This window comes from Perissodus microlepis, chromosome 23 (assembly GCF_051167445.1).
Source record: "Perissodus microlepis isolate ML-2025 ecotype Zambia chromosome 23, ASM5116744v1, whole genome shotgun sequence".
Classification (NCBI taxonomy): domain Eukaryota; kingdom Metazoa; phylum Chordata; class Actinopteri; order Cichliformes; family Cichlidae; genus Perissodus; species Perissodus microlepis.
This window is the reverse complement of record NC_140482.1, coordinates 22488924-22494335: the sequence shown is the minus strand read 5'-3', so window position 1 is coordinate 22494335 and position 5412 is coordinate 22488924. Positions and strand designations below refer to the sequence as shown.

At 41.8% G+C, this 5412-nt stretch overlaps 1 pseudogene; it reads left to right on the top strand.

The window, feature by feature from the left end:
• The first annotated feature begins 4722 nt into the window (after positions 1 to 4722).
• Positions 4723 to 5412, top strand: LOC146361416 (macrophage mannose receptor 1-like; annotated as a pseudogene).

Genomic DNA, 5412 nt, shown 5'->3' with positions numbered 1-5412 from the left:
TGTGAGAGCGTTTCAGTAGTGTGTGTGAGAGCGTTTCAGTTGTGTGTGTGAGAGCTAAAATTTCAGTAGTGTGTGTGAGAGCTAAAATTTCAGTAGTGTGTGTGAGAGCGTTTCAGTAGTGTTTGTGAGAGCATTTCAGTTGTGTGTGTGTGAGAGCGTTTCAGTAATAATGTCCCTTACGGCACCTCATACGTCATCTGCCACCAACACCAAATGCATACTGTATGTCCTAGCTTGCTGCCCTATAGTTATGGACCAACCTTGATTTTAGTTGATTACTGAGTTTCCTTTTGCTCTTGGTTAGTTTTTACACTTTCTTATACAGTTTTTTTTAATTTTTTTTAAATTGCACAGATGCAAATAAATGAGACCAGATGGCAATCATTCCTGCCTTGAAGTTTGCTTCTTCTGCCAGTAAGCCAATCCTTAATATATATATTTATTGAGCCATCTTTAAAGTTGATTTCTTGTTGAAAAAATATGAAAAACTGCTTCCACTTGGCATACAAAAATATGATTTGTTTGTTTGGTGTGAAGCCAAGTAACACCTACATTTGACTTAAGCACATGAAAAATATGTTTAGAGCCTCTGTGCAACAAAACCCGAGTTTCAATTTGTGAACAATAGTGTGAATCCTTGTGTGTGCGCATGTGTGTGTTTGACTGCTTGAGTATTTTTGCTTTGTTTGTTAATAGAATTACTCCAGAAAATGTGAATGGCTTTGCATTATCTATCAAATCGGGCTTGGCCCATCTTAGAAGTGATTAAAATGTATGGTTGAATTTTTTGAAAGATAGTTATTTGTGATCAAATGTATCACAAATAACGTTCAGCTTGAAATAGTCCAGAACCAGATACCCTGAAGTGACCAAACTCATCCATTAAGTCTAAGACTGCCTAATTGGGTTCTTCATTGGTTTCTTACAACTCATTTTACAAACTCAGATGATGTTTTTAGCTATATTAATGCAGAAATTGTCAAGGCAGGTGAGTTACCGAACCCAGATGCGGACCTCTCGCTTAAGTTGGACAGTGCCTTTATTTACAGTGAAGAAAAACCAGTCAACAGTTATCCACAGTTCAAATCCTTTTAGTGATCCTCTCCCCTTTTCCCCTGTGATGCGTGGCAGTGCGTCAGTGTCCACAAACTCCTGAAACTCCGTAAAGTCTCTCCTTCCTCCTCCTGGGAACAGGCAAAAACAAACACGATTAGCTTCCCTCCGCTAGCTAGCACTCTCCTAACACTCTACGCTCGAGTCACTACCAGGCTTGGTGCAATACTCCAGCGATGTCTGTCGCTCAGCCACACCATTAAATAGTCCTGCCAACGATGGTGGATGATTGGCAGCAGCTGGCGAGAAATCGGTCTCAGGTGAGGCAGCTCAGAGCGGCAGCGCTTCCGGGTTGGAGGTCTCTCGTTGTCACACGACCTCGTAACAATCGCAGCGGAGTCGGAGAAAAACAAAGCGAGAGAGAGGAGAACACACACACACACACAGGCAGGTCGGGGCACCGTCCGACCCTGACAGAAATGCAGATTTGAAAAATGTTTACAAACATAGAAGCAACATATGTAATATGAATTAAAATTAGCCTGTTGAATTTCTGATAATTATGTATTGATAATTGTATTTATGAACTCCAGTCAAGAGGACAATATAAACATGAATTGACCTAAATTAAAATACATATGAGCAGCACCTGCGATTTCTTCCATGGGTCATGAATACCACAGGTTCAGTGAATTAAGGGCCGCCCCAATGCAAATGTTTTCTGAGAAATTCAAAAGGCTCACAGCTTTAACAAGCATCATCACACTTCTTTTTTCAGCAAAATTCTGTAAAACAAGTTAAGGATGGATCTGCTCTTCGTGTGCATCCTGTTTCTGCTGAGTTTATCTGTAACATTTACCAAGTAATTTTACATTGAACAGCCAAAAAATTGGCAGCTTGCATTTTGACTAGAGACCGGCCCGCCATTATAGGAAAAATCATGAAGCCTTTGAATGAAAACAAATGCTGTTGTGACTGTGATGTTCACTGTTTTGATGGTATATATCAATCTATCAATCGTTTGTTGTAAGATTCAGATAATTATTTTTTAAAAGCTAGACATTTTAAATGAGAATAAGAAAGAAAAGTATTTCCTTGTGCCCAGCTCTCCCTGTTAATGCCCTACCTGCCCCCCTGGCAAAACTTTGCTAGACCCGCTCCTGCACAGTTACCAGCTGTCAGCTACGTAAAAAAGGATCCTGGTGTTATTTGTCTCTCAGAAACAGTTCATAACTTCCCTTCAACTCATTTATGTCACCTAAAAGGTAAACCTGTTTCTCCATCACCTGTTCAGCTCTGATGATTCATTAGGGACATCTCCTGGTATCATCTGCATGTTTCCCACTCACCAGATAACCAAACCGATATCATGACCAGCAGCTTTTACAGCTGTGGCTCCAGCAAACATCAGCTGATACTAGAAATTAATATTAAATAAATTCTAACAACAGCTGATCAAGCTTAAACGTGCTGCTGTTGTTTAACGAGACATCGGCTGGTTTCCTCTTTCTGGCGCAAAGTGGGCGATAAACAAACAAGAGAGAAAAGCTGATCAGCTGATCAATGATCAGTTTCATGATTGAAGTAGAAACAGGAGAGGGAGGGTGAGAGAATGAGAGAAGAAGAGGTAGCTGTCCAGCAAAGACAGAATAACTCCAGCTTTGTGTCTTTTTTATTGTAGCTGAAGTCCGGGACAAACTGTGTTTCTTTTCACCTCAATACAAAACGTGTGATATTTTCTCTGAATATGAGACGATTGTGTTTTTTACGGGACGGTTGGCAACTCTAATAATTAACCTTATGAACAAAATAAAGTTCAACATCATTGACATCATAGCCCCCACCCAGCTGTATAGAAACTCCGTCATGCTAGCTAGTACGCAGTACGGAAAAAGTCAGAATAACGAAAATAAACTCCACCTAAACTTGGTTTATATCTGACCCAGATAGACTGCAGGTCATAACTTCTTACCTGAAGTTCAGTTCACACTCGGACCAGCGGCCGCCTCGGGTCTCTCTTCCTTCTGCGTCCCCTTTCCCTCCTCCACCTGCTGGCCTCCACCACTTGCTAATGTTACTGAATCTGTGGAAGCTCCGCGATGCCACCACACGAAGTAACGAGTAACGACCCTATCTAAATCCCAGTAACGACTAACGCGTTTCTGATTTTGGCATAATAACTAGTTACCGTGCTCGTTACCACAATAATAACGTAGTTACTGTAACACGTTACTTAATAACACGTTAGTCCCAACACTGTTAATAGAAGATATCTGCCTTTCATGTTTTACTCTTTTGGCTCAAATTGATTTGAAGTTTGAAGGCTCGCCATGTCTCTATTTCCTGCGGAAGCTGAGAAAAGCCCGTCTCCCACCCTCCATTCTCACCGCTTTCTACAGAGGCGCTATCAAGAGCATCCTGAGCAGCTGCATCACTGTTGGTATCGGATTGCAATACCATACAGTGGATAGTGCGAACAGCCGAGAAGATCACTGGAGCCTCTCTTCCCTCCATCACAGACACTTATCGCACCCACTGCATCTGCAAAGCCACCAGCATTGTGGAGGCCCCCACGCACCCCTCACACATACTCTTCACCCTGTTGCCTTCTGGCAGGAAGTACCGGAGTATTTGGGCCCTCACTGCCAGACTGCAAAACAATTTCTTCCCCCAAGCCATCAGACTCCTGAACACTCAGTGACTGGACTGACACACACAAACACTCATGCACACCTTCATACACGTTACTGCCTCAAGCACTTAACTGCACAATGTCATACACACACACGCACACCTTCATAAACCAAGTTACTTTTTGCACAATTCTCAGTCTTTTCCACATTTCTATTGCACTGTTGTGTCTGCACTGTCTTGTATCTGTATCATTCTGTTCTGTCTGGTGTTGCACTGTCTTTGTTTTGGTTTTTTGCACTTTTTGCACATTGGACTTAATATAGTCCTGTGTTTATTGTCTATGTTGTATGTAGCATCATGGTCTTGGTGGAACATTGTCTCCTTTCACTGTTTACTGTACCACTGCACATGGTTGGAATGACAATAAAGCCTCTTGACTTGACTTGTTATAGTTCATGGTTCCCGGATTCTATTCAATTTGATTCGATTTTGATTCAGACAGTCAGAAAGATTACACATCTGATTTGTTTTTCCAGTGTGAAGTGAAAGAAGAGCTATAATTTCCCAAAGCAAGTTAAAAAATCGATAAGGGTGTCGTAATCCATCTTTCTAAAGGGACTTTCACAGCAGCCCTAAGGGAAGACCTTGTAACAAAATTACAATTTTACGTGCTAACAATAATGAATAGGATTTTTAGACAACCAACCTGCAATAAGCTGACCTGATTAAATTACCACAACTTTTACTTCCTCAAAGAAAAGCATTGCTTGACTCTTTTACATAAAAAAGGGGGGAAAAACTAACATGGGTTTGCATTTTGAATTGCTGAGCTTTCCTATTTTAGAATCGGTTCTTATGATCCAAAGGGAGGAGTTGCATGCGAATGGATACTGTGTACAAATGTAGTATATAAATAAATCACTACAATTTTTTATGAAAATATGCAAATACTTTCTGACAGACAAAAAGACTCACAGATCCATCATACACCAACACACCTCTTTAGATCTTTATTGCTCTACATGCAAAACCACAATGGCTCGAATCTTCAGGTGCATCCTGCTTCTGCTAAGCTATTCTAAAACTTTTTGCAAGTATGTTCACATTGATGAGAAGATGCTTTGGCTTGAAGCTCAGAGTTACTGTCAGAAGAACTAGACCTGGCCCCTGCCAAACATGAACATGACATCAGCAAACTTCGGGAGCTCAGCAATGTCAGTTTCAAAATATGGATAGGACTGGAAAGGAGCTCCACTGACAAATGATTTTGGTCAGGAGGAGGGGAGGTGTCCAGGTTTTTCTGGGCATTAGATCAACCCGAAAATAGAACAAATGAAAATTACAGCTGTACTCATAAAGAGAAATGGCATGACGTTAAAAGAACACCCATTTCTACCTTCTTCTGCAATAGTGGTAAGTGTGGAAGTGTTAAGTGAGAGCAGGACTTGGGAGGAAGCTCTAGAGTACTGCAGGGCGCACCACGATGATCTGGCCAGCGTGGCATCAGAGACCGAGATGCTGCTGAATCAGAGAGAGCTGCCGAAACATAACACAACTGAACACATCTGGATTGGTTTGCGCTTCTTGTCCAGAGACTGGTTGTGGATGGACAGACAGGTGATGGACTACGAGGCCTGGGGTGAAGGGGGAAAACCCTGGTGTCCGCACGCCAAGATGAAGTGTGCAGGAGGACGTCTGAGTCTAAGTGTTTTGGGCAACTCATGA